The sequence below is a fragment of the Crocodylus porosus genome, unplaced genomic scaffold (genome assembly GCF_001723895.1).
Source record: "Crocodylus porosus isolate Cpor-Errol unplaced genomic scaffold, CroPor_comp1, whole genome shotgun sequence".
Classification (NCBI taxonomy): Eukaryota; Metazoa; Chordata; order Crocodylia; family Crocodylidae; genus Crocodylus; species Crocodylus porosus.
Window position 1 is genome coordinate 71,102,016 of NW_017728947.1, and position 10,271 is coordinate 71,112,286.

Here is a 10,271-nt window from a genome sequence, read left to right on the forward strand (position 1 = left end):
CAGACATGCCAGGATTACTTTAAATCAGCTTGGTTACTACAGTTTTGGCTGCACAGAGGCCCACATGAATTATTTTAGCCTCCTCAGAATGGCAGACTAATCTGCTATTGAACTCCATGCTACTGCAGAAAGACTGCTACTGGCATGAGGGAGCCCATTTAAAGCCACCATGTGTATATTTATACTACAGGGCAGCCTGCAGTGTGACCCTCTGAGTGATGACACAGGTAGCACAATACAGGTATGTAGCAGAGCACTAGAGTGCTTTAGTGGCACCAGTAATAAGGACAGTTGCCAATTAACAGGGCAGCACAGGTGAGGGTTGCTAGGGCAACTAATGTTGGTCAGCTGGCCAGAAGAGGGCAGGGCCGGGCCTTTATAAACAGCCCAGGCTAGCTAATAGTTCCTCTCTGGCAGTTGCAAGAGCAGGAGCTCTGTGGGTGACCTGAGCCTGGGTTGATGGTTACAGCCTGACCACTGTGACTGGCTGCAATGATGCAGGGGTAAAGGGAACTTTGACGGAGGTAAGACAGGGCCAGCATAGAGTGGAGCTGGGTTTATGAGCTTGGGGGCTCATGATTGCGTTATGAGCCGGTAGGCTTCTTGTTCATGTTGCAGCAGCTTGGCTTGTGGTTTCATTGCCGTTACACTGGAGGACCGGGTGAGGCTGTAGGGGTGTGAGGAGGTCTCACAGGAGCTCCCCAATAATCTGGGGGCCCTGGGTGCCCAGTAGTGGCACAGTGAGCAGTGCCAGTGGGGCACAGCTGTTTGCACCGGAGAGGCGTGGTGTGTGGGGTTTCAGACCCCAGCCTGTGAGGGTGGTATTTTGCCCAGTGGGGCAAGCGACCCACGAAAGGGTCAAGGGGCCAGGCATAGCTGCAGCCACCTGAGCCCCAAGCACAGGAAACATGCGGTATAGGCCCCAGAGGGGGGGGGCAACGAGCATGAGAGGTGCAGCACAGGCCCCAGGGAGGGTGAGGGCTCAGCTTTGTTTGGGGGTGTGTTGGCCCAGCCCTGGAGCTAAAAGGGGGCAGCGAAGAGCCCCGGAGCTAGTGGGGTATCCCGACCCCAGCCCAGCAGGGCAGTATCGGGAGTAAAGCCTGACTAGGGCGTAAGACCCCAAAGGAGGGTCAGGGGGCCAGGCATAGCTACGGCCACCTGAGCCCCGACCGCGGGAAGCATGGCATAGGCCCCAGAGGGGGCAACGGGTGTGAGAGGCGTGGCTTAGGCCCCAGACAGGGGGTGCTGGTGGTGAAACCAGCTCAGGGGTGCCAGGTAGGGCATTGAAGTGTAAGTGTAAGGGCTTGATAATGCCCGGGAATAGCTGCAAGGCTTGGGGCATGCTGAAGGGGAGGTTGGAGGCATGCATTGCCCATAAGGCTGCGGGTGTTGAGGCACCCCACTTGGAATGGAGGTAATACCAGCAGTGTCAAGGTGGAAGTAGGCAGCCTCCCTTACCAAACTTTAAGATCAAGATGAGGTGGGCGAGAAGAGGGTGCTGGGCCACCTGTAATTGACACAGCAGGGGGTGCTAGCGGGATCATGGCCGCCCCTGCACCCACTCCGTGACAAAGTGGTGCATTGGCTGGGAAACCAGCTGTGCACGGGGGGTAGAACCCGTGTCCCTGCGAAGGAGAACGAACCCAGAGGGCTAGAACAGAGACAGATGGATAAAGTCAGATAAGCTCACCACAGCTCATCAGTTAGAGCTGAGTAGAGTACCCATTGCTCAGAAGTCCCACAGCAAAACTGAGGCCCTGAGCCAGAAGGTACAGCTCGAGTAGATATGGCCCAGGAAGGGTTTAGAGAAGGCCAGGGGCTGGATGAGCTGGGATGGTGTCTGAGAATGGGGGAGATGGAAGAGCAAGTGATTCAGCTTGAACAGGAGCTGGAACTTGCTAAAATACAGAAGGAAAGCACTGAGGTGAAAGTAGCCGCCCTAGAGTGGCACTTGTCGCCGGGCAAAAAGGAGGGGGCGGTGAAAGAAATCAGACGCCTCCTGATAGCAGAGGCAGAGAAAACTTAAAAAATTAGAGCGAGCGATGGGTCAAGAAGCCAAGAAGAGTCAAGATAGGGAGGACAGGCTGTGCCACATGCAGGCGGAGCTGGAGGACATGGTCACCGAAGGCCTGTGTAAGCCCGACGGGAGCAGTTAGAGGCACAACAAAAACTAGAAGTAGCCAAAAACCTAATAGGCATCTTACAAAAAGAAATCCGCAGCCAGGGGGACCAAACAGACGGTCTGCAGAAGGACCGTGAGGATTGGCAGGAGAGGGTCAATCAATTACAGGAAGAGTTGAGCGAGGGCCACGTCTTGGCCAAAGAGAATAGTAAAATTATCACACGCGACAGGGAAACAGTAAAGAATTGTATAAAGAATTATGAAGTGTTGCGCGATCAATACCAGGAGCGAGAAGGAGAATGGGAGACCGAGAAGAGGGAGAATGAGAGGCTAAGAGCTCGGGTGCAGGACCTGGAGGGAGAAGGAGATCAACTTGGTAAGCAGGTTCAGTCGGGTGAGGCTCTGCTAAAGGATGGCCAGGCAGAGAAGCAGACTTGGCCACAGAAAAAGAACAGATACAGTGGGAGGGGCAGGCTCTAGAGAAAAAGATACAGGGGCCGCAGGAGTTCAATACCCAGCTGAACTTAGAAGTGCAAGAGTTCAGGGAAACTGAAGCATGGAAAGAGACGGCCCTAATGGAGCGTGAATTGCAGACCCAGGAGATCATGGTCTTGCTAAAAGGAAAGCCGGAAGAGCTTGAACAGCGATTAGCCAGAGAGGTGAAAGCTGTTGAGACTGAATTCAATGAGAGAGAGGTACTCAGAGCTGTTAAAACGGGCAGAAGCACTTCTTGAGGACACTGGGGCCAAGTTAATACAAGGCCTAAGGAGGGAGGTACTCCCCGTTGCGGGGAACCCTGAAAGCCCTAAAGAGGGAGTGAGCCCAGAACAGCTAGGGGAGAGTCTGAACGAAGAGGGCTCTATAAAGGAGAAATGGGCAGCCTTAAAGAGGGAAGCTTTGTCAGAGGCTCAGAAATACTGGGACCTGAGATCGCCACGTCCAGGAGATTGACCAGTTAAGATATCAATTAAGGGAGCTATCCTTGCGGCAGAGTAAGGTAGAAGGAGTTGTACATAGGTCAGAGCTGTTAGAAACAACTGGGACAGACGCACGCATTTTCCCCTCGGAGGGAACCCAGCTTGATGGAGGAAGGGAAGACAGCAAAAGTCCCTAAGCCGAGACGGCAAAAGGCCAAAGTAGGCTCTGTGAAGAGGGACATAGTTCTGCCTAAGGAAAAAGATAAAGCTGAAGGTCTGGAGAGAAGGAGGGAACAGCAGGTAGTTAAAGAAAGAATGGAGGCTAAGAAAAGACCTCCATTATATATGAATGGCCTGCCCAGAAACATCAGATGCAGGACCCTGAGGAGGATCCACGAGGCCAGAATAGGAGGGGTGGCCTATGTGGAAATCTATGAAGGGCCTGGAAGGAGATCCACTGGTCGAGGGACAGTAGAGTTTTGGGGTGAAGAAAAGATGCTCAGAAGGCGCTGAATTGCCAATGGGAGATCTGGGGCGAGCTCCAAGACCTCCAGGGGAAAAAAGGGAAGAGCGAGAACCCGACACGATACGGGGAAGGAAGGACCCAGGAGGGTGGAGAAAGAACGGAAACATCGGAGGGAGGACCGAAGACTAGCCAGGGGGCGCTAGCGGGATCACGGCCGCCCCCGCACCCACTCCGTGACAAGGTAACATTCATTGGAAAGCTGCTGTGACACCAATACATCCTAAATGTCAGTAGTAGCCTAAAGGATGAATGTGTTGCTGAGTCCACAGACAGAACTAACATTGGCTTCAGGTGTACTAAAACAGCAGTCTGACATAAATAGCAATTTCGGTTTGGTATTACAAGACAAACGAGAATAAGGTCTGAAATAAGTCGTAATAAAAATCACATACTGTACTCCATGGTCTGGCCCTGGTGTATGAAGGTCAAAAGCTGTACCTATTTTGGAGGACTTCTCCTTTCTGAACAGAACTTTAATATTATTTAAATGTTTTTTTTTTAATTCTGCTTTCATTATGTCATATTAGGAGAGGCAGTCACTAATCTACCAGTTCAGCTAGAAAGTGAAGCTTGTTACTAATAGTAGTAAGCACGCTGCTATCGGAACATCACTTTATTGCAACACCATGTGTCATTTAAATACTTTATCAATGTTTTGATGATAAAATCCCTAACCTTCCAATGTGTCCCAGTTGTTGCCCAAGTCTAGCAAAACTTTTGATGATGATCTGCTAGTCACTGGGCTATTGCTCTGATGTGACCAGGCTGTTAAGTGTGACCTATTTAGTCATCGATCCAGGCTTCTAAAGGTGTTTAATGCAGGATGTGGGTTAGTAAAAAGTTTCTATGGAGCACTACTAGAAGTGTATTTCTAACACGTGTACAAACTTCCCATAGGTATGATACTACTACAGTTGTTGCCTGGAACAATGGCAACTTAATTTCATTACCTTTTGCTCAGGTTTTGAAAGTTTCGATCTGAAACATGCATTGAACTCTAAATGCATTGAAACGCTTTATAAATTTACCATGAACATCTACTAGCCCATGCACACAATCTACTCGCCCACCTTCAAAAAGCAGATGACAAAGAAAGAAAATCCCTAATGTTATTTCTAGTCAGAAATTATTATTCATCCCTTTTGAATAGGCAAGTAGAATTCTGCATGAGCATATTTTGGTTTCTTTTTATTTATTTATCTTTTTTACATGTAAGCTATTCAGCTTCATATATGTATATGATTTTCTATTTAACTTGCTAACATTCTGGACTAGTTTCTTGTTTGTATAGTACTGGCAACCAAATCTAGAGTCTCCACCCAAATCCTTTTCATTGCTAATATCCTTGTTTATTGTATTTATCTATCAATCAAGCAGTTTCCGGGCCACATTCTATTGCCTTAACATCTTGCCAAGAAGCTGCCAGCAACATCCCTTCCCCCACCCCGTTATGTTCTACTTATCATCTTCAGTTTTTGTTTAAACTTTTATTTTATTTTAAAGCTATTTTTTAAATAGGGAATGTTTATTAAGTTAGTGAGGCCTATAATCTCATGGTCAATATACCCAAGCTTAACTTGCATATCAAGCACCAAAAGTGCCTGTGCCAGAACAGGCTGTGTGCACACATTCTCACAATAATCACATATGCCTCAGTTCCTTTTCTGTAAAGTGGGGATCACACTTCCTTTCTCCCATCCACTGTTGGGATAGTAAACACTTTGGGATAGAGACTATTTCTTACTCCTTGCATGTATACCTCCTTGTACAACTGGGATTTGAACCTTTAGTGAAGCTGCTGCTGACTATCGTAACTCAGAGTTATCCTCTTGCATTTGGCAATTCTATTTTTAGCCCTTCTTGGCATCTCCCATTCACCTGAGAAGCTCTGGCCTTTATTCTGTTTCTAGCCTTGCCCTGTACTTCCACCAGTTAGTTGTCCTCCCCACGCCCTCCTGGCTAACATCACCTATTCACACCTAATGAAGGAAACAAAGAGAACACCTTTGTGCCCCCCTCAGGTACTCACAGGGTTTTGGGTAGGAAGGGGGAAGAGAGCCCATCATTTCAAGGGTAGAGGCTGGAGGTCAAAAACACCCAGCAACTCGGGACACTTTTATGCTGCTGCTTCTGATGAAAAATGGGTCAGCTCCTCTCTGCTCCCTCTCCCCTCTCATCTCTGCATTCTGGCAACACCAGGGCTAGAAAAGGGACCACATGGAGCTGACCCAGAAAGGGTGAAACTCACAGCTGCAGGAAAGCAGAGATATACTGCTGACAGTCAGATCTGAGAATGAGGAACACAAAACGACTAATGTGGTACCACAGAAATAATATGGCTATGAGAATTGTACAACATTTTTTGGTGTTAGATGCATAATATTTTAGCTTTTGGGGTTGGCTGTACTGTGGAAAAAAGTTCAGGAACAGAACAGGCATGCAGAAAGTTTGTGGGGGAACTGCAAGGTGCTCCTAGGAGGCCTTTTGGGGGAAAAAAAAAAAAAATCTGGATTGCAGAATTGTCTGTAGTAGGGGTGCCAAATGTATGGCCTGCAGAGACGTTCCCTCCAGCCTCTGGTGCACTTGGTGGGCCAGGGAATTTGTGGTTTGCCTTGGCAGGGGTCAGGGCTTGGCATAGAGGGCATAGCCGTCAGTGGCAGGGGGTGGGCAAAAGCTGTGCTGACATCCTTGCTCATCCTCCTGCCATTTGACTTGCTCCCTGTCACTGGTTCAGCTGCCAATATTTGCCCTTCCAATGGCCCCATTGCCACTACGTCCGGATCTGACCAACAAGAAGCCTCACAGTCTGAATCTGGTCTGGGGTGGGGGAGAGGTGGGAAGGTGCAGGGTGAGTTTGATGCCCCTGGTCTTTGGTTCTAAAAGAATCAACTCTGCCTCTTTTGAATATCCCCAAAGTCAGCCCTGTGAGAGCAGATTTGTCCCTATGGCTCATACACATCCTTCTTTATAAGAAATACTTGCTTTTTAGGTCTACGAGACAGCCTTCCCTACTAAAATGTTTTGAAAATCATTGCCATTTAAGGCAAAATCCCATCCCCACTTCAAAGCAATAATTGAATACTGTGCTGCAACTGAACTAGAAACTCACTTAATAGAAGTTCACTTGCTGATGTTGCCTCTTTCCTTCCTTGCACTTATGAAAAAGCGTTTCTACAAGTACACGCACTTCTAGTACACAGGATTTATAACAGCATAAAGGTGGAAATGCTTGAGAGCTCACCTGTCAAAATTATTGGCAGTTAAGGATTGCATCATCTATGATAGATGTCCATTTTTCAAAAAGCCAGGATATATATGGATTTAATGAGTTTGCACTATGTTTTGAATATCTTCCACCACTTCTGATGGTGGGTCTTGTGGCAACTCAGCTACACCACCATCATAGGCAGGTGGCTGTAACCCTGACTAAGGGCTGCTGCTCATTTTTTCTATTCACCTCAGGTGACATTAGAGGTGAGCACCAGCTTGGGGAAGAATATAGAAGGCAGGGAGAGACAAAAGGTTGAGAACAAAGAAGAAACTGAATGAACGTAGCAGAGAGAAGAAAAGAGCAAAGGAGACACTTAGGAAAAGAAAAGGCGAAAAATAAAATGTAGAAAATGGGGGTGAAATGAGCATCACTTACTTTGCTCCATTCCTGTCCAAAAATCCTCAGTGCCTAAATCCTACTAAGCAGGTGTTACTAGCCCCCACTAAAACTATTATGTAAAATGAGTCAGCAACCAACAGGTTACAGGCCAGATCTAGCCCATGGAACCATTGGATTTGGCCCATTTCTCTGACTTGGGAGGGGTCATCCTGGCCTGCAGCCAGAAAAGGTTACCTACTTACCCCTAGTCTAAGAAACCCTCATTAAGAAGACCAGCCTAATTTCTCACTTTTAATATCAGGCTACCCCCCAAAAATCTTCAAACTATAATGAATACTGACAACACTTTTTTTGTGCAGTCCTCTATCATTCTTAAAACTTCATTGTTCATGTCCTACCACCACAAATCCTGGGAGCTTTCCTTGCTTTACTGAAGACCCCAAGTAGTCTTTGATCAGTTTAAGATTCAAATAGCTATATCTTGTAGAAGCCAAAATTGTACACATGAAGTTAGGCCTTTAAATCCCAGTATTGTGACCTACAAAAGAGTAGACTGATTTTCAGAGCCCAGTGCAGCATACATTGACCTCAGTGAATATAGAAAGTGCCACTACATTTGGATGTGGGTCCCTAAATTATGGCAGCAAGTTTTAAAATGTTGGATACTGTGAGTGAATCAAGACCACAGCATGCATCATAGCCTGCCCCATTCTCTAGTGCAGGGATCAGCAACCTATCACCTGCAGGCCAGATCCAGCCTGCAAAGGTCTAATGCAGTTTACATTTTACTAAGGGCAGGCTGATTCCTGAACCATTTGATTCAGTCCACATTTTGCCAACAGCATGCTGCTACAGCCCAAGTGAAGGGTGGAAGGCTGTAGCCCCTGCTCCTATGAGTGGCCAGATGGGAATGGTGGCCCTCAGCGATAGCTGGACTGTAAGTTGTGACCCACATTTGCAGCAGGTTGCCGACCCCCATGCTAGCACATCTTGCTTTTCACATAGACCTGCTTTTCTTTTGTAGCCAGAGGTCACATTGCTACTTTGCACAGAACCTGCATCAGCCACAGGCAGGCAGCTGGAAGGGAGTTTGTATCACTAGCGTCACCAGTGGTAGACCAGGTGCTACTGCTCTTGTAGATGAGAATTTGGGGGGGTGAGGGGTGGAAAATCGGTATACCTGTGGGTATGTTTACCCCAGAGGCCAGTGGCTGTGAGGGCACTGCGGAAAATGCTACTGAGTGGGTTATATAGGATCCATTTTCCAAAATATTTTTTTCAAGAAAAAATAAAACTTACCACCAGGAAGTGCTGTTTTCAGTACTCCTCCTATAAGATAGCTGCAAAGGTTGGCTTGACTTCACACTTTGGTAGTACCTTTCATCTGAAGAAAGTAAATGAGACAGTTTTGCTCCCCTTCCCCATCATGGCTGGTGTTATAATTCCCATGTTCATATGAGGACACTGAGGCAGAGAAAAGTGCAATTAATTGTCCAAGTCCACACAAAACACAAATGGCAGAACTAAGAACAAAAAAGCAGCCAGCATTTTGGAAGTGAGGGGAAATGTCACCGCTACAGGGTGACAGATGAAACTAGCTTGGGCTCACCTTTAAATTAAGCTTCATTTCTGAAAGAGGCAGAAGGAGCCTCTCTGTAATGCCCACTACAGCATATGATCTCCAGATGTATGATATTTACAGTCACAGGATCCAGATGTGATCAAATGTGCTAGTGATTTGCTCCAGCCTGCCTCTACTGAAATTTCTACCTAGTAGTAACATAAAAAAACTGAAGTATTTGAGGACTTAACATGCCAACAGACGATAATGGTAAAATTGGTGCTTTTTTCCGTCTTATTATGAAGACAAAATTGCAAAGATACAGCCTGGTTACACAGAGATCAACCAAAAGGCAGAGAAAACCAAAAAGCAATCCGTTCTTTGCAGGAGAATTAACACGTGATACAGTGTGGTGTTTTTTCCCCTTCACATTGTGGTATGATTATATTAGCCTTCTGTGACCAAGTTATATACAATCTGTTCCTTTTACTGGAGACCTTATTGCAAGTTAGAACCTCCACATTTTCTTGAGTTAACTATTGTAGGGCTGGTTCCTTCATTCTGAAATGCATGTTAAATTCTGTCTTCTTTTAGGACTGCTCCTTTCTTGTAGTTTGATCACAACCTCACACTGTCACTATCTTGTGTTTAGCCCCACTGAGTCCCTTCTTAGTTGATCAATCCTGCAAGGAATGCAACCAGGTCAATTAATCCAAACGAATACAAAAGTTAAACCAAAAGTCTCCATCTTTATTTTAAACATGTCTGAAAAATGCATCCATCCCAGCCTTTGGGCACAAGTTCAAAGTCACATTACAACCCTCCTAACTCAAAAACAAATGGAGAGTTGACCTCTTCCCCGCCCCCTGCAAAATAAAACTCTATCACATGTAATAAACCTCTATTCACTTAATGTCTTGTGAAGTCCCTAATGACTGTTGCTCTGTTTTGTCCACCGTACTAATTATTAGAAGTGGTTAAGCACTGGAATAGTTTACCTAGAGATGCTGTGGAATACTTATCCTTGTAAGTTTTTGACAGCTAGTTAGACAAGGGCTTGACTGCAAGTGTTTAAGTAGAAGATTGGACAAGAGATTCTCCTTAGGTCTCTTCCAGCCCTATTGTTCTATGGTTCCAACTCTTAATAGATGTAATTTGCTAATGTGTAAGTCATTAGAACAATAAGAGCAGCATCCAATGTTGGGCTTTGCCATTTGAAAGGCCATAACTTGTATAGCATTCTTCTGGACATGTTGTAATACTGCTTCTAAACTGGCAATGCTCTTGGACAGAAACTCTGAAATCAGTAAAATGTACTGATTATCAGTGTTGTCTAAAATTGAGAAGCCTTTCAACAGGTTGGAAGCCTTATATATTTAGAAGAGAAAATTGAAATATCAGTATATGCTTGATGGGTATGGGAGGCTCTCTTCACTTTCTGAATAGATCAGGGGCAGATCCTGTTATGTATTGCCAATATTTTACACAGGAGTGTCAAGCTCATTTGGGCCTATGGGCCAGATCAAGACCAGAGA

General features: G+C 46.1%; 1 long non-coding RNA gene across 1 annotated transcript; it reads left to right on the forward strand.

The window, feature by feature from the left end:
• Nucleotides 1-9: 9 nt before the first annotated feature.
• On the forward strand, nt 10-6,050 carry LOC109321654. The gene is made up of 2 exons (XR_002104128.1): nt 10-241; nt 3,747-6,050. It is a non-coding gene; the product is annotated as an uncharacterized LOC109321654 (long non-coding RNA).
• The last annotated feature ends 4,221 nt before the right edge of the window (nt 6,051-10,271 follow it).